The sequence below is a fragment of the Myxine glutinosa genome, chromosome 2, assembly GCF_964187855.1.
Source record: "Myxine glutinosa chromosome 2, kmMyxGlut1.1, whole genome shotgun sequence".
In the NCBI taxonomy this organism is placed as follows: Eukaryota; Metazoa; Chordata; class Myxini; order Myxiniformes; family Myxinidae; genus Myxine; species Myxine glutinosa.
Window position 1 is genome coordinate 229,495,370 of NC_136262.1, and position 22,674 is coordinate 229,518,043.

The 22,674-nt window shown below is 42.4% G+C and overlaps 1 protein-coding gene across 3 annotated transcripts in view; it reads right to left on the reverse strand.

Moving 5' to 3' along the window:
- The window catches only part of LOC137422152 (phospholipid-transporting ATPase ID), a 160,859-nt gene extending 139,259 nt beyond the window's left edge, over positions 1–21,600 (reverse strand). Inside the window, exon 1 of one of the 3 annotated variants that reach the window (XM_078772335.1) lies at positions 21,132–21,600. The gene's annotated coding sequence lies outside the window, so the exon portion shown is untranslated. Of the gene's footprint in view, positions 1–8,444; positions 8,476–20,403; positions 20,634–21,131 lie in introns of those variants that run through there. The other 2 variants (XM_078772337.1, XM_078772340.1) reach the window with 2 other exon arrangements.
- Positions 21,601–22,674: the final 1,074 nt, after the last annotated feature.

Below are 22,674 nucleotides of genomic sequence, written 5' to 3' on the forward strand. Positions count from 1 at the left end.
ATGGTAGGGATGGTGTTAGATGGGTGATGAGCTGTGTCCCAGATGAGACATAGAGCCGGCCAGACGTAGAGCTTTTCCTTCATGCCAAATAGTTCAATTTTCGTCTCATCAGACCAAATAATATTTTACCTCATGCTCTCAGTGTCATTCATGTGCCTTTTTGCAAATTCCAGGCGTGTTGTTATGTGCCTTTTCTCAGGAGTGGCTTCCGTCTGGCCACTCTCCTATAAAGCTGCTTCCAAATCAGCTGTCTTCTTGTGTCCCTCATCCCTCACTCTCAGTACCCATCCTTCCCTGTCGTACCCAACTGCTGATGGACTGTGTTTTGCACCCGAGAAGGTAGAGAAGATGCATTCAACCCTCGACTCTGAAACTTGACCAGACGGCATCAGCTCATGTATCCTAAAAGCCTGCTCTGCCGCTCTTACACATCCCCTCTCTGCCCTTTTCACCCTGTGATTTGCCCTAGGTGTGTACAATGTGCGCTGAGTGGGTTCATCAAAAATGTAGTGGTCTGAGAGGGTCATTAACCAGTGTGGCAGCTACATTCAAATGTAAGGTGTGCACAGAGGGAGCTGCAGATGGAGGAAATGTTGAGTTGGATCTTGGAGACGGCATGAAGCTGGAAGGTGTGAAAACATTTTACTACCTCGGAGACATGCTGAATGGAGAAGGTGGATCAGACTCGGCAACGGTTGCTCGAGTGAGATGTGCATGGAAGAAGTTTCGGGAATTGAGTGGCATGCTGATGATGAGGGGAGTGTCGTTGAAGCTGAAGGGAAAGGTGTATGCTGCATGTGTGAGAAGTGTTATGATTTATGGGAGCGAGACAAGGGTAATGAACGTAGAGCAGCAACGAAGGTTGGAAAGGGTGGAAATGCGAATGGTTCGACGGATGTGCGGAGTATCGTTGAGAGAGAGGAAGACAAATGATGAATTGCGAAAGATGATGGGAATAGAGCCTGTGATTGATGCTGTGAAGAGGAACAGGTTGAGATGGTTTGGTCATGTGTTGAGGAAGGATGAAAGTGACTGGTTGAGAAGAGTGATGGAAATGAATGTAGAAGGAAGTAGAAGACTGGGAAGACCGAGAAAGACTTGGCTAAAGATGGTGGAAGAAGAAATGCGGGCAAGGGGGTTAACAAGGAGAGATGCAGAAAATAGGGCAAAATGGAGAAGATTGTCATGGGGACCGCAAGGCTAACCCCCGCTCTAGCAGGGAAAATGGCCTTAAAATGCATGTTGTGTTGTTGTTGATTTGCCCTAGGTCATCTTCCATCTACATGGAATGTTGAGATACCTGAAAAAATGTCTGCTGTGACATAATCACCAGATCTACCATCACATCAAGTTTTAACATGACTCTAACCAATGGAGTTCCCAACGTTCTCAGAATCCTCTTTTAACAAATAGATCAGATATAGTCTCTACTCTCCAACCACCGTTTAAACTGTCATCTATAAACTGTCATCCTGGTGTTTCACAGTCAGGGTGATTCATCAATTTGTGTGCCATCCCTCGGATTGACGTTAAGCTTGGCATCATGTTTGCCGCTATTAGTTATTTTGTTTTCTTTCACATTAGTTGGTGTCGTCCTTTGAATTGGAGAAATAATATAAAGCTTTGGAGCCGAATAAACATCCAAGAGTATTGAAGGAGATGGCAGAGCAGATGGTCATGTTTATTGTTAACATACTGTATATAACAATATAATACAAGACTTATCTGCTCTGTCAAACTGAGTTTGATGTATTTATAGGCCTAGCTTTGCTCATACAACGTGATAAGCCATTCTTCCCAAAAACGGCCGCATTATTGATCCAGCCAGATGTCAACTATAGTCAGGTTCACTTTGTTTTTTCGTTCAAAATCATGGTAGATTAGCAAACCTATACATTTTTGGAAACGTTATTACATGGAAAATCTGAAAATCAATGTTTACATTTGCCAATTCCGACCAATTCCATTCGACCAATTCGACCATTCGACCAATCGCTTCGATCGACCATTCGACCATTCGACCAATTCGATCGATTCGATTCATCGAATTCGATTCGATCGACCATTCGACCAATTCGATTTGCCAATCAATTTGACCGACCTTTGCTTGTGTGGAACGGACTGTGAAAACGATGCGGACTATATTGTCGGATATGACACACAGGACAGTGATGACGAACTCTAAATGGCATATTCTGTAATCGTGTATGTTTGATGCCATTGACTGCCTGTGTATATTTTGTCATTGACTGCCTGTGTAGATGTGAAGTTATACTGACTGCATGTGTATATATGATTTTGCTGACTGCCTGTGTATGTTTGGTGATATGAATTATTGTGACACATTTTGATGTTATTAACTGCCTGTACAAAATGATAACATGTATTTGATTATGCAACTTATCGCGAATATAAAGACAGTATTTTGCAATTCAAAACCTTTGATTCGTGTCTTACCATTCCCCATAGCACTAATTTGATACTTTCATTGGATTCCTTGTCCGTGAAAATATAGGTTTAGTATATATTTTTAAGTTTTTTGGGTAATTAGAGGCAGAAATAGAACAAAATATGTATTTTACAGTGGCCATTTTGAAAATCCAAAATGGCCGCCATACAGGTATCTCTCCAAATGTAAACATTGATTTTTAAGTTTCCTTATGCTATAACCTTTCCAAAAATGTATAGGTTTGCTAATCTACCATGATTTTGAACGAAATATAATTTATTGACATAGTGAACCTGACTACTAGTTGTATGCATCCAAAGTTTCCAATGCCTTCATGTTTTCCAGGGTGTAAATACACAGTATATTTTGCATAAACATAGCATAATTCATTAAATCTGAATATAAAATGCTTAGAAAGTTAGTCTCCCTTCTGCACCTTGCTGTATTCAGGAACTCATATGTGTCTGTGTTGCCTATAATCTATATTGCTATAATATCGTTCCCTAGACAAAGTGGCCAACACATCTAAATCCCCAGCTTTGGGACACGCTTTGACCCCAATTATTTTGCCATGAAAGCACACAAAGCACAAAAACTCAACTGATCATGAACGTGGATGTTTTCTTTTGTTAGTTCTCTTAATTGTTGTGGAGCTAGGCTCCACCTCGGATGGATTGAGGTGCTGGAGCACCGCTCCGATGCACTCAGGCAGGACTACACCCTGACCTCAACTACAGACCTATCAGCTTACTTCCAATCTTCAGCAAGGTAATTGTTGTGTTTGAGAAGAAACAAGGTCCAGACCACAGGGGTACAACAACCGGTGTTATTCCAAATCTCCGCCAAAAGCCCCTCTCCTCCTTTTCTTCACAGGATACCATATATAATTGTCACAAGCCCTCATGCGTCCAGAATTGGAATAGCATTTACATCGTAAATATATGAACAGGACACAACAGTAATGGAAGCCATCATCGCACTTGATATGAAATCCTTCCTTTTCTCCAATTGCCTCATCTCAGATCACTCTATCTTGGACATGGTGCTTCTGCTCACCCAACAATGAATGAAAGCCGTCAATGTCAGACATGTGGTAATGGGCCGCCTCTCTGGACATATCTTGTTCAGCCTGGCGGATGCTGTCTGGCATCCTGTTTTACTCTCCATCCTCTTTTTCCCACTTGTGGAACTAACTTCCACATTGTCTTCAATGTCATTCTTCCTTACAGGTCTTCAAGACAGCTGTGCACCACCACCACGACCACAGATCATCCCCAATCCCAAACCATGATCCTTTCTTCCCTCGTTATCCCCACCCCCCGCCCCCCGATTCCCCCGAGCCATGGTGTTCCAAATTTCTAGTTTTTCCTGCCCCCGAGTTTCCTTCTGCATCCATCTTGCCCACTCCATGAAACCTCCCCTAATCCCTCATTCCTCCCCATACCCATTGTGTTGTCCAAGTTTTCCTCTATTTTGTCCATCAATTAAGCTATTAGTGTCCCTCTCACCCCTTATCTGTACTGTTCCTTTTGTCTTGTTGCATTCTGATTTGATCTGTGTTCTAGCTCTTCCATGAGCCTCAACCCCGTATACAAAAAGGAAATGCTCCAAAAATCAGATGCATCTCGTTTCCCATATTTGTAAACTTACTTTAATCAATTCTCATTTGATAAAATCCAATATTTGTTTATAAAGCAGCAAAGGCATAACAAAACTTCTCTGATCACACTTATGTGTACTACTCGCCCACAGAGCAATGTAAACATTGTATTAATGAAAATAAATATATATTGCTCATACAAGAACACCAGATCTGGAAATACAGGTAAATGAAGGAACATATTGTACACAGACAAGGAACAGAAACTTCACAGGAACAGAACAGAAAACAGAACAGAACAGGAACAGAAAATCATGCTTCGGATTGCAATATCTTTCCGGCACCGACAGTCCCTCACATGCAACAATTGTCATGGAATCAAAACCACCTTCAATTACATGTTTAAAAACTCACTCCGACTATGACTATGACTTTCCTTCCCGATGTGACCACCACTTTTATGTAATAGGGAGGATTGCGTGTTGCAGTGAGACAACAACTATGCTGGTGAGGGATTTCACTCTTGGTAGGTCTAACCGAGGCAGACAAGTGAAGGGGTAGGGGGCGGACAAAGAGTGATCACACAAATGGGGCAGATGAGGTTATTAAGCTTTTTAGCAAATTATCGAGTGGATGGCACCACAAAAATAAAATCATACTAGCAGGAGTTGTGACCACCAGTGTAGCAAGCAATTGAAAGGTTATACGTGGCTTCGCTCAAACAGAAATGAGGTGGTAGAAGACAGAGAGACAACCGACCTATCTGCGATGTGAAATAGACAGGCACATAGACTCGGCGTCATCACGGGAGACACCAATGATCTTGAAGGCCTTGTTCGTTTTCACGGCATTCACGGCTGACCCCCCTACCTCACACCAAGAACAAGGTGTGAGGTAGGGGGGTCAGCCCAGAGAGAGGAGAGCAGTACTCCATCAAGTTGCAGATGAAAGCCGTCTATGTGGATAGCAGTCCAGGTATGCCAAGGAAGTTCTTTGTATGACAGAGGATGCCCAGTCATCATCAACTGGTTTTTGGGTTTCTGGTTTGTATGTTTGGTTTTGGTTTGGTTTTTGGTCTGGTTTGGTTTTAGAAGTGTGGTTTCCCCAAGAACGATCATTGCTGCCAGTGATTCCCAAAAGTTTGAGTGACAAGTTACGTTTTGATTTTAGGCCATGCATGCCATATGTGATGAGAAATGCAAATTACATTTTATGAGATATGCCACACTGTCAGGTCATGCATTACAAAGAGATAAGCTATTGCAATGATGTATATTCTCACTTGACATTTAAGGCAAAGTTTCACAATACGTATAATATAATAAGCTGCCTATTGCGATATGTAAAGTTTTCGTGACATGTCTGTGTATCGTTACAAACAATCAACTCATGTCTCAATGTGAAGCGATCAATAAGATGGCAGCATCCATGAGTCGGAGAAACAAAGGTAGAGCATCATATTTGAAGTGCAGATTTAGAACCATTGAAATATGTTGGAAAAGGTTGCGAAACGAATCAGAATGGTCAGTTTGAGCAGGTCATTGAATTGGAAAGCGATTCACTCAAACAGGGTCATTGCCCAACGAATTGCCATTGATCAGAATTCTGATGCCCAGATGAAATTCCAGTTGCCCCGATCAATAGAACTACGATTCATTTTGCCACCTCTCAATACAGACTTCATTTCACATACTCTACAAGCTCAGCACCTGTCCATTTTCCATGATGTTTTAAATCCCCCCATAACTTGAGGCGTCATGCTTTCTGGTACGATGCAACATATCGACAGGTCTGTGGTAGAGTTGAAGTAGGGGGCGGGGGAGCGAGGAAGGAAGGGGCAGGGGGGTCAGTATTCTTCTTCTTCCCCTTGGTCATGTCTCTCTTCTTGCCAATACAGAAATTCAAAATCTTTGCAGAGTTATCTTTATTGATTTTCCACACAAAATCGAGGCTCATATAAGAGAAATATGACAGGGGGGTAGGAGTTGGAAACAATAAGCAAGGGAGTGGACGAACAGGAAAGGGGAAGGAGAGAGAGAGAGGGGGGAGATGCAACCTTCGAGCAAGAGGACTGGGTTAGGTTAGGTAAGCTTAATGGGGGTAGAAAGATTACAGGTAGGGATGGGAATTGCACCAACCCCTTGAAGCACTGTAGGGAAAAGTTGGATTAAACAGCCACAGGAAGGAAGTTACACAAAGTTATTTTAAATAAATTGATTGTTTAATACCAAACCATTTCCAAGTTGGATCAAGGAAATACTCCAGATTTGGGCCTCACATGCTGACTTGAGTATCAAAATTAGGAAATGGAAAAAAACAAAAAAAAAACAAAAAAAAAAACAATAAGTTTAAGTAACACATTATTTATCAAACCATTCAAAATTTCAGTTTTGAAGTAGCACAATGTTACTAAACCAGGAGGGATTGAGCGGATACATTGTTTAAACAGGAGAATAAAAAACGTTTTTGTTGTTCAAACAATGCGTCTCACATTTCAAATTAGAGACCTGTTCATACAGCCACCGAGAAGGCAACGGTTAAACAAACACCAGACACATGGTAAGCAAGGCACCTGTCTGGTAATTCAAAACAATACAGTCGGTCGTTGTAATTCACGGGCCCGTCATTGTAATGAGAGCCTTTCCAAAAAGAAAAAAACTAAAAAAAGGACACCCCTTAGCAAACAGGGTGTATGGATGTGACATACCACCATGTTAACACAGCCATACCACCACCCGGCCCAGACCACACTGCCCCTCAACCATTATTATTTTTCTCCCAAATTTCACCGAGTATGGATCAACCAGTAATTCCGGTTTAGTCATAAAAGTGCTTAACAAACTGACCATAATAGGGTTACAATATGTATATATTTATTTTTTCACTAAAAACACTAAAAACAAAACTAGAACGGCACTCGGTAGAGTGCATACCTCCGCCAGGCTGAACAGTTTATGTTTTCTATCCCACTGATAGGCCGGATCTGGATCCGGACTTGAACCAAAATCGAATCAGCTTGTTCGTGTCACTGAACCAACTCATCCACCAAGTTTTGTCATAATCCGTCCATAACGTTTTGAGATATCATGCTATATATCGTTTTTGGCCCCATTACTCAATGCTGAAGAATCACTTAAAAAATAAATAAATAAAGTATCCAGATCCGGATCTTCACAAAAGTCGAATCGATTCATCCTCGTCACACACTCAACCAGTCCACCAAATTTCTATCCCACTCATGTCCAGATATCCTGCTCACATACAGACAAACTGACAAGGGTGAAAACATAACCCCCGTCCACCTTTGGTGGCAGAGGTAACTAAAAAAAACATTTCACCGTTGAAAAAAAAAAATGAAATTGTCCACCAAAAGTGTCCTTCAGTATAACAGATGTCCTTATAACAGAAATCTACTGTCCTATTTAGATTTATAACACAATCTTATAAAGTCCTCTACCGTTTAATTGGAGGGGAGGATAGCTTTGCTCTCCATCTGTCTGTCTGTCCATTTGTCCTGTGGTTTTTCAGACTTTTTCCCCATAGCGGTTAACGTATTCAACTGAAACTTGGTACATGGCTTTATTATGATGTTGCAGAACAAGTTCGAGTTCCAGGGCATTTCGTCAATTTTTTGAGTTATGCCCTTTTTGGAATTAGAAAATATCACGTCGGTAGAGGACGTGTATTGCAAAGCAATAATCACGCGCTCGTTCTTTATATCTCAACACCATGTAGATCCAATGTTCTCCTTCCCTTTATTTTCCCTAAAATCAGTAGGTTATAGCTCAGATTCTGCCGTGCCTTCTACCGACAAGACGGTTTTATTAAAATAATAATCGTGGAAAAAATAAACATAAAAAACAAAGAACATTAGTCTGGAGAATTGCAATTACATAATATTCACATCTTTTGCTGTCACATTAGGATTCATCTAACAACGTAAATCTGTAATAACTTTTCTTTTCTTTTTTAATCACTACTTTTCTTGACCCTTGACACCCAGTGAAGTTTTCTTGAAAAATGCTCTGCCATAGATGGATGTTACATGGGCATCCCATCTCCCAGCATTGCTTGGTGGACGTTAAAGATCTCACTGTATCCTCCATGAATAGTAGGCGAGTTATAGCCAGCACCATTGCCAAATTCCAAATCCCTTCCACAGCCGTAGTCGAATGTCAGGACCAGCCAGCCGGTTCGTGAAAGACTTGGGGCCAAGCTTTCCCAGGCCAACCCCACAAGAACGTGGGAATAATTGTAGCCATTAAAGTAGAAGAGGAAATAAAGAAGATGTAAAGTCATCAGATAATGTGACGTCATGAAGATAGTACATTAAATTTAAAAAATACCATGACAGAGCAGCAAAAGTAAACAAGTTGTTCTCAAATATAATTGTACCGGACATGTTGAGAGGGAGCCTCAAACGACGTTCTCTCTCCAACTCCAACACAAAGGCAGTACGAATGCAGCATTTCATTCCATAAAGCAAAGCAAGACAACCAGTTAGTTGGTTTGATTTTGCTGCACCTGCCAGTTACACAGGTGGGTGTTCAAGCTAGTCTTACATATGATGGATTGATCAAAAGAGAGCAAGGAGAACATTTAAACAAGATATCTCCAATTATTTTCCGACCACCATATGGCCTTTCAACATTTAGAGATGGAGTGTAAATTAAGAAAACTAGCAACGGTACCTGCCCTGTGGGCGGGGCTTCATTTGGGCCTCCCAAATGAAAAGGCAAAATATCAGAAATTGAAGGCTTTTTTATTTTAAACAATTCATATAAACATCCATTGAATCATATCACACGCAAATCATCAAAATCTAAACAGAACTGCCAATTTTTGGCGCCAAAACATGGCGCCAATTTTGAAAAAAGATTGAATTCTGCAAAACGGAAGCGGCCGCTGCACGTCTTTCTCAGTCGCACGTTTATGTGTGAAGAGTGCGCGCCGAATCTGTAACACGGAAGCGGCCGCTACACCTGTTTCTCAGTCGCTTTGCACACGCTGCCATGTTACTTCGGAGCTGCACGTTTATATCGGAAGAGTTCATCAGGAGTCGATCTACTCTCTCCTCGTACGTAGAATAAACCAGTATTTGTATAATTTCAACAAAAGCCACATCACTGTTCATATCGGTAAATATTATTCCATCGTGCTTGGAAAAACTGGAAAATTGGAAAACTTGGAAAAATTGGAAAACCAATAGAGCCTATTTTACTCCCAGGAGTCCCAGGAATACCCACCCAAAATATCGTTGTGATCGTTTAAGCCGTTTTTGCGGTACCTTCGAACAGACAGACGGACATTTGGTGAATTAAAGCAAGATGTGTCCCCATCCAACATCTCGCCATGAAACTCGATATCATTAAAAAAAATTCAAGTTATGATACAGTAGAAATTGACAATGACCGTGACATTTTAAATAACAACCACATTTGTGTTTTAAACACCTTATGGCAACAAAAAATTCTCACAAATTCACTCATGGGGAAATAGATTTTTGTGTAAATTTATAAATGCTTGCCAATGGGGCTTCATAATGTACAACTTGTGTTAAGTAAACACTTTCTTTGCACTAATTTATCAATTAAATTAGAGGCAAACACAAACACACAACATATATATATATATATATATATATATATATATATATATATATATATATATATATATATATATATATATATTATTTTTTTTAATACAATATCGAGGCTCATGTAAAAGCTAACATTAGTCACAAAAAAAAATTTTTTAAATAAAAATAAAAAACGGACACAAAACATAAAAGGGAGTGGGTGACGAGATGAAGCGAGAGAGGGAAGCACACAAGTACAACAGCAGAGAACAGGGACATCGGGAGATCTGTGGGAGGGAGAGGGCTTGTAGGGAGGAGGGATGTGAAGGGGGTGGGGAGTGGGAGAGGTATAAAACACATGGACAGTGGACACTGCTAGGACTTCCAGGAAAGAAGTTGGTATTTCAAAAAAGTGGATCTAGGGTGAATTAACGGGGCTAGAAAAGATCAAGGTTTTGGATGGGGGAAGATAAGAGATGGTGGTGAACAGCTGTTTTAAAGACCTGGAGGGAGGAGTGGGATTTAAGAGAGTGATGGAGTTTGTTCCAGAGGCGGGAGTAAAGAGGAATGAAAGAGTGAAGGTGAGCAGAGAGTCCTATTGTGTCCCTGTACCAGGTTTGTCACTAACATATGCTTGATTTAGAAAGTTGTACTTCAAAAAAAATTTAGTACTGAATTTTGCAACGAGTTTTGCAATTTTGCAACGAGTGCCATATAAATCTTCACATATTTATGAATCTATCATAATGGTGTAACAACAGGCATTTTACAACAGGCATTTTAAGGTCATTTTCCCTGCTAGAGTGGGGGTTAGCCTTACGGGCCCCATGACAATCTTCTCCATTTTGCCCTATTTTCTGCATCTCCCCTGTTTAACCCCCTTGCCCGCATTTCTTCTTCCACCACCTTTAGCCAAGTCTTTCTCGGTCTTCCCCGTCCTCTACTTCGTTCTACATTCATTTCCATCATTCTTATCAACCAGTCACTTTCATCCTTCCTCAACACATGACCAAACCATCTCAACCTGTTTCTCTTCACAGCATCCATCACAGGCTCTATTCCCATAGTCTTTCGCAATTCATCATTTGTCTTCCTCTCTCTCAACGATACTCCACACATCCACCAAACCATTTGCATTTCCACCCTTTCCAGCCTTTGTTGCTGCTCTACGTTCATTACCCATGTCTCACTCCCATAAATCATAACACTTCTCACACATGCAGCATACACATTTCCCTTCAGCTTCAATGACACTCCCCTCCTCGTCAGCACGCCACTCAGTTCCCGAAACTTCTTCCATGCACATCTCACTCTAGCAACTGTTGCCGAGACTGATCCACCTTCTCCATTCAACAAGTCTCCTAGGTAGCAAAATGTTTTCACACCTTCCAGCTTCACACCGTCTCCAAGATCTAATTCGACATTTCCTCCATCTGCAGCTCCCTCTGTGCACACCTTACACTTGAATGTAGCTGCCACACTGGTTAATGACCATCTCAGACGACTACATTTTTTATGAACCCACTCAGCACACATTATACATTGAATGGAGTTCACCACATGCTTTACCACCTGCCATCACCTTCGTTTTTCCGATATTCACTTTCAGACCTTTTGTCTCCATACATTCCTTCCACTTGTTCATCTTCTCCTTCAATCCATCCATACTTTCTGCAATCAACACCAGATCATCTGCATACAAAACTCCCACGGTAAACCCTCCTTTACATTCCGAGCCAGCACCTCCATCACAGATACAAATAGTAGTGGACTTAATACTGACCCCTGATGCACTCCCACCTTCACCTCAAACTCACCACTGTTCCCGTCCTTCGTCCTTATAGCTGTGCGCGCTCTCTCGTACATTGCCATCACTACTCTGATCAACCATTCCTCCACTCCTAACTTCCCCCAATGCCGATTCCTCATCAATGTAAATTGAATTCAAATGTATGAAATGTTAATGTTTCACCTTATAGACATGCACACCCTGGGTTATAATGTATTATGGTGTAGAAGGTGACACCACGTGAAGTTATGTTGGGGACGGTTTGTGTTGTGGATTGGTCCAAGTCCTCGCCAATCACAGGGCTCCTTGCATTCAAATTATTCTGCTGCTTTTGATGAGATTGTAATTGATTGCATAGTGCTTTGTATGTGGGATGAAAGTCGGTGCCTTGGTTTTGATGGACTTTTTAAGGGAGAATAATGAGCAGTCCACACCAATTTTCTGGCCCTCCAAATGCATTAGAGAAAAACCTTCAGTGCTAGAACGGCACTCGGAAGAGTGCATAACTCAAGGAGGCTGAAGAGTTTACGATTTGTATGTCAGTACACTGATCCTGGCACAGTAATAATCTGGATTTGGATCTGGACTTGAACTAAAATCGAATTCGCTTGTTCTTGCCAATTATCCAACTCATCCACATAGTTTTGTGGATGAGTCGGCTAACCTACTCATCTAATACTCATCTAATACCAGGCTAACCTAATAAGCTAACCCCCGCTCTTGCAGGGAAAATGGCCTTAAAATGCATGTTGTGTTGTTGTTATATCCACATAGTTTTGTCATAACCAGTCCACAACTTTTTGAAATGTCATGCTACGTATGGTTTTTGGCCCCTTCTCTCGATGGTCAAGAATCACTTTAAAAATTCTAGTATATGGATGTTCACCAAAATCAAATCAATTCATCCTCATCACATACCCAACCTGTATACCAGGTTTCAGCCGAGTCCGTTGAAATGTCCTTCTCACAAACAGATAGGGGTGAAAACATAACCTCCGTCCACCTTAGGTGGCGGAGGTCATGATGGCCTTTAATCCCCTAAAATTCCAGAAACTCCCAACTTTTAGAGCAGTTGAATGAGCAGAGGGTGCTCAGAACCCCTGGATTAACTCAAGCTACATTAATAAACAAGAAAAAGCAATCAGAGATTGCAGACCCTTGCCAGGACGTGTTTTAGTGTTTTTTTAAGGCTTTTGTGTTAAAACAAATATGGCGGCCGAACCACGTGACCGATGATGTCATCATTCTTTTATCTCCACTAATTTATCCCAAGATTATGCTCAAGAAATTTCATCTTGATCGCATGAAGTTTTGTACTTGCAAATTATGACGTCATAATAGAGGCACCTATGCCATCATCATCAACAGATGTTATTCCACATGGAGAGTTCTTTACAATGAGCCATGTCTCAATTTTTTCTATGCAGCGCTTTCAGAGATATAGAGGTGCAGAGTTTTCATTTTTTCCAAGATGACACCCCTACCATGTGACCTATGACGTCATAATTATTTTTTTAAATCTACAGGAGGAGGCGCACCTATGGCGAAAATTTCTGTCAATCGGACCAACGGTTGCAGAGAAAATCATATTTACTCTGTGCGGACAAACAGACAAACAGACAAACGGACTCAAATGCAATACCTCTGCTTTGGTGAGGGTAAAAATTACATCAAGCTAATGACATACGCAGCTATCTACCGATACTACTTCAGTTGCAAGATAAGCTCAACTATCCAACAACTTGAAAAACAGCAACATAAATAAAATGAGAATGGATGAATGCGAGTGAGACAGAAAGGTAAAAACTGCTTAAGATTGAAAGCGTGCACACTTTTTATCACCGAGGAACCAAGACAAGTTGAATTTCTTGGGATTAAAAATCTATCTGGAAATTGTTTGACTAGAAAGCATATTATCTAGAATAGCACAGGTCTTAATGTACGGTTTCAAAAGATAATATGAATCATACAATGAAGTAGATGCCCACACAATGAGCCACCCAGACAAAAGGGCAGAAGAGCTGCAAGGAGATATCAGCAAACTTCTTGATGAAAAGGTGATAACACAGGGTGTAATGGAAGACTCAAATGAAGATTCAAAGGTCAGAAACAGGTAAATTTAAATTAAGTGGGGCATATATAGAAATGGGCATGAAATAGAATGAAGCCTGAAACCCCATTAAAACCCCACAGTATAACACACCTTGAATTATAATACATAAACATATTTATAAACTTACACAGCAATGATAACATATTACATAAAGTGAATATAGTTGTGTCTACTTTTCAAACTCCAGGTCCACAATAATGTTTTAATATAACATTAACAAGTACAACATTGACAGACAAAACACCCTGGGACAAAACAAATCACACTCTGGTGATTCTGGGACAAATCTGGGACAAAGACAAAACAAATCACACTGGAAAAGTTTACATCCAATTTTACACAATCGTGCATCATACCCCTAAATGACCTAACGCATAACCCCTCAAAATAATGTATTACGTCTATAATCATAAGTACTGTATACACTATCCTGTGCGTGTGTCCTGCGATTTTAATATTGACATATTGTTCATATTCATGAAACATCTTAAAATGTTATGGTTCATCCAGTTCTATGATATCAACTGTGTGTGAACTGTTTTCACATTGTGCACCAAACTTGTCATGAACACTACAAGCAATGCCTTTGTTGTCACAGCTACATGATGTGCATAAGTGTTGTTTGCTCCAACAAGAGCATCTTATATCAATCAGCTGTTCTGAAGGTGCTGGGGCCTTGTCGGTGATAATGGGTACAACTCTGCCAGCCTCTACCTTGTATCCATATTCCTCCATCGTTAGCACAGTTTTAGGTGATGCTATGTACTAAATTGGTGATGTACATGCAGGCTGTGAGTTCCAAAAATATTTAAATAAAGTTTTGCATATTTTAAATAAATAATTACATATTTAAAAGAAACATGTTCCACTAATGAGTAACAGTTATTTATTTTACTATGTTAGAATTATCAGAAAGTATTCCCAACATTTTATACCATAAACAAAAGTATTTGTGAAACATTATCATTTAAACTTGGAAAATGCATTATTTACAGTTTTGTAACAGGTTCTATACTATGGCCTCATAAACAACGGTTCCCCACGTGTGAATTTATGATAATTTTTTTCTGCAGATACAGGACAATCATATACAGCATTTAACACAAAAAAACGGGTATTATCGAAAATGTCCGGGTTGGGATATTGTCATGTCAATTTCTACTATACGATTATGTACATAAAGAAACATGTTTTTTTTTAATTAGGTAACAATCCAAAAAAAGTAGGTCACGGACGTGAAACAAATATCAGGTGCACAACTTCAATGCAGGTCCACTGTTATGATGCAAGAACATCTTGGAAGGCCAAGTGGTCTTTGAGATTCTGCATTTGCAAAATTGGGCGATGACAGAAAACACATTCTTTTTTTCAGACTATTTTACCTTGACCTTGACCTTTAAGCCAGAGGAGTATGACATAAATTCAGCATAAATGCACCTTCCTCTAGGCTATATAGGGAGGGCAATTTTGTTCTGGTCAGCCAAACTTTGTAAGAGCTTTGGTAAAAATGTTAAAATGTTTATAATTAGCTTATGGCTTTAAAATTAGGTCAAGGTTAAAAAAAAAAATTATGTCAATCCCACATACTTCGTTTTCCCATCATTGATGCAAAATTTGAATCCAAAAGGTCCAGCCGGCTCCGAGATACAACTCGGAAATTGGCAGAAAGGGAAGGGAAAAAAAACCCTAAATGCTGGTTTAGTACCATTACTTAGTACTAAATGGTGGTTTAATCCCACTATGTAGTACCAAATGGTGGTTTAGTACCATTAACTAATACCAAATGGTGGTTTAATACCATTACCTAGTTCAAAATGATGGTTTAGTACCATTACAAAGTACAAAATGTGGATTTAATAACATTACAAAGTACCAAATGGTGGTTTAGTACCATTACAGAGCACCAAATGGTGATTTAGTACCATTACCAAGTACCAAATGGTAGTTTAGTACCATTCTGCTCTACTGGATTAATTTTGCACCATCTCTCTGGCTCCGACCTCACCCTCTCTGACCACTTAGCCATCACTATGACCATCAACATCCCCACCCCAGCACCAAGGCATTATCGCACTATCAACTTCCGTAAGCTAAACGCTCTTTCACCTACCTCATTCTCATCCACCCTCTCTGAAAAAATGTCCACTTCTCCCTTCGTTGACCTCAACACCCCTTCTGACCTCACTGACTACTACAACCACACTCTCTCCTCCTGCCTTGACCAGCTTGCGCCTATAAAAACCAAAACAGTTTCTTTCACCCATTCTGGTCCCTGGTTTACCCCTGAACTCCGCCTGATGAAAACTCGTGCTCGCCCACTTGAAAGACTCCGCAATAAAACAGGTCTCACAATTCACTCCCAAGCCTACAAGGACCACCTACAGCACTACAAAGATGCCCTCTCCCGCGCCCGCTCCGCCTACTACTCTCAAATTATCCACTCTGGCTCTGGAAACCCAAAAGCACTCTTCTCCACAATAAACAAACTCCTCAGCCCCCTGAACACCACCACCCAGTCATTCACAGTAGAAAACTGCATCTCCTTCCTTTCATTCTTCCAAAGCAAAAGACAACATCTACAACAGCTTAACCACCACCGCACCCGCTCCCCCTCAAACCACCTGCCCCCCCTTATCCTGCCAACCCCCATCTCAGTTCTCCCCAGTCTCCCCTACTGACCTCTCTGAACTCCTCATAGGAATGAAAACTGCCACCTGCACTCTTGACCCCATCCCCTCCAGCTTTGTCAAGGCCTCCATTCCTGCTCTCTCTCCACTTATCACTGCAACAATAAACTCCTCCCTGTCTACAGGCATCGTCCCACCATCCCTCAAAATTGCTGCTGTTATCCCCATTCTGAAAAAACCTGGACTAAACCCTGACACCCTAAACCACGTCAGACCCATCTCCAACCTACCCTTTCTGTCAAAAGTTTTGGAACGCACTGTAGCCACTCAACTCAAATATCACCTCTCTGCCAATAACCTGTATGAAACATTCCAATCCGGATTCCGCTCCAACCACAGTACTGAAACTGCTCTCCTCAAAATCACCAACGACCTTCTCCTCTCCTCTGACGCCGGCAACCTCAACATTCTCATCCTCCTCGACCTCAGCGCCGCCTTTGACACCATCAATCACACCATCCTCCTCACCCAAATTGAAACCACCTTTAACATTACCGGCACTGCCCTCTCTTGGATCAAATCATACCTCTCTGACAGACACCAGTTCATCTCCATCAATAACTGCAAATCCCCCACTGCTACCCTCCCCCAAGGTGTCCCCCAAGGTTCAGTTATTGGCCCCCATCCTCTTCATCCTGTACCTGTCCCCCCTTGGTCACTTAATCCACCGTCATGGTCTCCAATTCCACTGCTTCGCCGATGACATTCAGCTTTTCATCTCCACTAAGTCCATCTCCACCGCCACCCACTCTATCCTGACAAACTGCATCACTGAAATAAAATCCTGGCTTCAAATCAACTTCCTCAAACTTAACTATGATAAATCTGAAATAATCATCATTGGCCCAAAAACGCTCACCAAATCCACCCATAACTTTGCCCTCAACATTGACGGTTTCCCAGTATCCACCTCCCCTCACATCTGGAATCTTGGCATCATCTTTGACCAAACCCTCTCCTTCGACAAATACACTTTAGTAACAGATCACAAAGACAGCCTTCTTTCACCTGAAAAACATCGCCCGTCTCCGCCCATCCCTCTCCTCCACGGCTGCAGAAACCCTCATCCACGCCTTCATCCCCTCCCGTCTGGACTACTGCAACAGCCTCCTCTATATTTCACCCTCAATAATCACCAATAAACTCCAATACATTCAGAACTCCGCTGCCCGTCTACTCACCCATTCCCGGACCCGTGACCACATCACCCCCATCCTTTATAAGCTTCACTGGCTCCCTATCCCCCAGAGAATCCAGTACAAAATCCTCCTCTTGACCTACAAAGCCCTCCATAACCTGGCCCCATCCTACCTGACTGACCTCCTCGCCAGACACACTTCCACCCACAACCTCCGCTCTGCTGGTACCAACCTCCTGATCACCCCCCCCCCCCCCCCATCCGGACCAAATTCAGATCCTGGGGGGACAGGGCATTCTCCATCGCTGCTCCCACCCTCTGGAACTCACTACCTCACACCATCAGAGACTCCTCCTCACTCACCACATTCAAAACATCACTCAAGACCCACCTGTTCAACACTGCATTCATCATTTAACCCACAGCATTTAACCCCTGACTATCTCTTCTCCTTCTCCTTCCTTTTGCTTTGATTATTTACCTATTGATTTTTGTCTTTTTGCACTTGTTTTTTGTGCTCTGTCAATGCACCTTTGGGCTTCTTGAAAAGCGCTATATAAAATAAATGTATTATTATTATTATTATTATTATTATTATTATTCTGTACCAAATGGTGGTTTACTACCATTACATAGTACCAAATGGTATATTAGTACCATTTGTACCAAATAGTGGTTTAGTACCATTACAGAGCACCAAATGGTGATTTAGTACCATTACCAAGTACCAAATGGTAGTTTAGTACCATTCTGTACCAAATGGTGGTTTACTACCATTACCTAGTACCATATGGTGGTTTAGTACAATTACAAAGTACCAAATGGTATATTAGTCCCATTTGTACCAAATGGTGGTTTCGTACCATTGCAGAGCACCAAATGGTGATTATGTACCATTACCAAATACCAAATGGTAGTTTAGTACCATTCGGTACCAAATGGTGGTTTACTACCATTTAACCTAGTACCATATGGTGGTTTAGTACAATTACAAAGTACTAAGTGGTGATTTTGTGCCATTATCAAGTACCAAATGGTAGTTTAGTACCATTCTGTACCAAATGGTGGTTTACTACCATTACCTAGTACCAAATGGTTTATTAGTACCATTTGTACCAAATGGTGGTTTCGTACCATTACAGAGCACCAAATGGTGATTTAGTGCCATTACCAAATACCATTACCAAATACCAATTAATTAAGCCTGGCGTTGGCTTAGCGGTTAGGGTGCCGGCTTGGGATCCTAGGATCCTGGGTTCGAATCCCGGTCGATCGCTGAATTAACGCCAGGGGGGTTGACTCAGCCTGTCATCCTTCCGAGGTCGGCAAATTGAGTACCAGCTTGCTGGGATGAATGATCACGGTGTGTACCCCGATTCAGAATAGGTACACCGTATCCCTGCGCATCGTAAGAGCATGACCAAGGGTTGGCGTCAGGAAGGGCATCTGGCCATAAAAACATTGCCTCAAACAGGGAACCATGATTGTCATGGGGCCCGCAAGGCTAACCCCCGCTCTAGCGGGGAAAAATGGCCTTAAAACGATCATTCATTATTCAATTTTCATTCACCAAATACCAAATGGTAGTTTAGTACCATTCTGTACCAAAATGGTGGTTTACTACCATTACCTAGTACCATTTGGTGGTTTAGTACAATTACAGAGTACCAAGTGGTGATTTTGTGCCATTATCAAGTACCAAATGGTAGTTTAATACCATTCTGTACCAAAGTGGTTTAGTACCATTACCTTGTACCAAATGGTGGTTTAGTGAATGAATGAATGAATGATGGTTTTAAGGCCATTTTCCCCGCTAGAGTGGGGGTTAGCCTTGCGGGCCCCATGACAATCATGGTTCCCTGTTTGAGGCAATGATTTTTATGGCCGGATGCCCTTCCTGACGCCAACCCTTAGTCGCCTCTTATGATGCGCAGGGATACGGTGTACCTATTCTAAACCGGGGTACACACCGGGATTTAGTATCATTATGAAATACCAAATGGTGGTTTAATACCATTACATAGTAATAGTACCAAATGATGGTTTAGTACCATTACATAGTAATTGTACCACATGGTGATTTAGTACCATTATGTAGTAATTGTACCAAATGGTGGTTTAGTACCATTACCTTGTACCAAATGGTGGTTTAGTACCATTAACTAGTACCAAATTGTGGTTTAGTACCATTAACTAGTACTAAATTGTGGTTTAGTACCATTAACTAGTACTAAATTGTGGTTTAGTACCATTAACTAGTACCAAATGGTGATTTAGTACCATTAACTAGTCCCAAATGGTGATTTAGTACCATTAACTAGTACCAAATGGTGGTTTACCACTCTGGAGGTACCATTAAAAACTGGGGGCACCAATTGTAGAAATGAGCTGCAACAGGTATAAGCATCCCCCTTTTCCTATACGGAAAGGGGGAAGGGGAGGGAGGGAGGGAGGGGAGGGTGGTAGGCAGAGCGGCTCAATAAAACAAACATAAAACGTAATACAATTGAGTACTGTACTGGGGCGGGGGGCGGGGGGGAAGAGAGGGGGGAGAGGAATTTTATGCAAGTTCCCTCTTATTGTGGTAATCTTCGCTCTCCAGTCATTAGGAAAAGGATTTATGTCTCAGATGCACTATATGTCTGACCATATGTCTATATGTCTGACCACTACAGGTCGACCATATGTCTGAAGAGCAAAACTTAAATAATTCAAGGGTCATCCATACTGTATTAAGGAAAGATATATAGAAAAGGAAAGGTGTAAAGGGAAAGGACAGGAGTAAGATGAGTGGAGGGGAGGGGAACGGGGGTTAAAAGAGAAAGGGGGCGTGTTGGAAAAGGGAGGTTGGGAATTTTCCATTTTGCGTACGTCATATGTAGACAGCACCTAAGTCCTAACACTCAAGAGGAAAGCTCTTGCACGTTATTAATAAATAAAAACGTGCGATACATGCAAGTAAATAACGCAGGTGTGAGTAATAGTACAATATAACCGTTTACTGCACCAGGTACGCGCTGTCACGAACGTGGTGGTTCATATACTGTACTTTGCGCGAAGGGCGTCATGGTGGCACAACACGTGGAAGAGTTTTCACAGCAATGGAAGCCAAAGCACATCGGGTGAGGGAAACGTCGATCCAAGTTCAGTCCTGGAATCCTGGGTGAGCCTTATCGGCTCTCAAGATGAACAATGTTCGAGGTTATAAATATATAAATAAATAACTTCCAAGCGGAATTCACTTCCCACATCTCGAGTCAAGGGCGAGTCTCCCACTTCGAGGTTCGCGTTGGCAAATAATGTAAAGGAGGAAGTGAACGAGTGAACAGAAACCTCATGGTGTGTGGTTACGTACGTACGTGTATATATACACACACACACACACACACACACACACACACACACACACACACACACACACACACACACACACACACACACACACACACACACACACACACACACACACACACACACACACACACACACACACACACACACACACACACCATTTTAAGCCTCCATATATGGGTTTGTACTTTGTAGAGTAAATAAAAAGGTAACATTATTGTAGTTTTTGTTAGTAATGGGGAGGACGATGTGCGAGTGTGGCCTCGTTTCGACACTTTATGATGAGTGAGAACAATAAAAATTAATATAACCGATGATATCGAACCAAGATGTATATACGTATTATTATTATAGCCGCGCTAAATTTATACAGTAGAAAGTACTGACGGACCTCGAGACCCCACCACGTGCCCCTCGTAGACCCACCTGTCGGCCCCGGAGCGGTTTTCACAGCGAGGTCGTACAGGAAGGAGCCCCGCAGTCGATTACGGTAGGTAGGTAGCCAGGTAGGTAGTACCGGTAGTTGATATCGAAGTCGTTACCTGGACCGATTATAATTACAGACCGTAGTTACACCAGGAGGTCCACGAGCTAAGGTCGATGAGCGCTGAGAAAAAAAAATCGAAGAGACAGTTCATGTCACGTGAACCAGGTCGAGTTACAGCTGCGGCTCCGCGCACTCACCGCCCCGAGTGAACCGAGTCCCACCCCACGGTGAGTGAGCCGACGCGCGACCACCACTCGACATCGAAAACTTGTTCTGCAAACTCTCTGGTTAACGTAGTTTACGTAGGTATGTTTTAATAAAACTTTACAAACAACCTTCACTTCTTGTTCCACAAAGTTTATGTACGCTAGATTACCGGCAGACTTCACATCCTTAGTACACGAGAGTAAAACAAAGTAATCTCTTTATTGTGCCGATGAACTTTACTCTCGGTAAAAGACACGTACGGTAATAATAGACATAGACCCGTCGTCCCCGGGTGCTCCGGGGTCTCCGAGTCACAGGTTCTCTGGGTTCCAAGGTCTCAGGTTCTCCGGGGTCAAGGGTCCCAGACTCTCAGGGCCACAGGATCTCAAGTTCTCTGGGTTTCAGGGTCTCAGGGTCCCAGACTCTCAGGTTCACAGAGTCTCAGGTTCTCAGTGTCCCAGGTTATCCGGATCCCAGAGTCTCAGGTTCTCAGGGTCACAGGTTCACAGGGTCCCAGAGTCTCAGGGTCTCAGAGTCTCAGGTTCTCAGGGTCCCAGAGTCTCAGATTCTCAGGATCCTAGTCTCAGTTTCTCAGACTTTCAGGTTCACAGGGTCCCAGAGTCTCAGGTTCTCTGGGTCCCAGGGTCTCAGGTTCTCTGGGTCCCAGGGTCTCTGGGTCCCAGGGTCTCAGGGCCACAGGGTCTCAGGTTCTCAGGGTCCCATAGTCTCAGGTTCTCAGGGTCCCATAGTCTCAGGTTCTCTGGGCCCCAAAGTCTCAGGTTCACAGGGTCCTAGAGTCTCAGGTTCACAGAGTCTCAGGGTCCCAGGATCCCAGAGTCTCAGGATCCCAGAGTCTCAGGGTCCCAGGATCCCAGAGTCTCAGGATCCCAGAGTCTCAGGGTCCCAGGGTCTCAGGGTCTCAGGGTCCCAGTCTCAGGTTCTCCAGGTCACAGAGTCTCAGGTTCTCAGGGTCCCATAGTCTCAGCTTCTCAGAGTCTCAGGTTCTCTGGGTCCCAAAGTCTCAGGTTCACAGGGTCCCAGAGGCTCAGGGTCCCAGGATCCCAGAGTCTCAGGATCCCAGAGTCTCAGGATCCCAGGGTCTCAGGGCCCCAGGGTCTCAGGTTCACAGGGTCCCAGTCTCAGGTTCTCCAGGTCCCAGAGTCTCAGGTTCTCAGGGTCCCATAGTCTCAGGTTCTCAGGGGCCCATAGTCTCAGGTTCTCAGGGTCCCATAGTCTCAGCTTCTCAGAGTCTCAGGTTCTCTGGGTCCCAAAGTC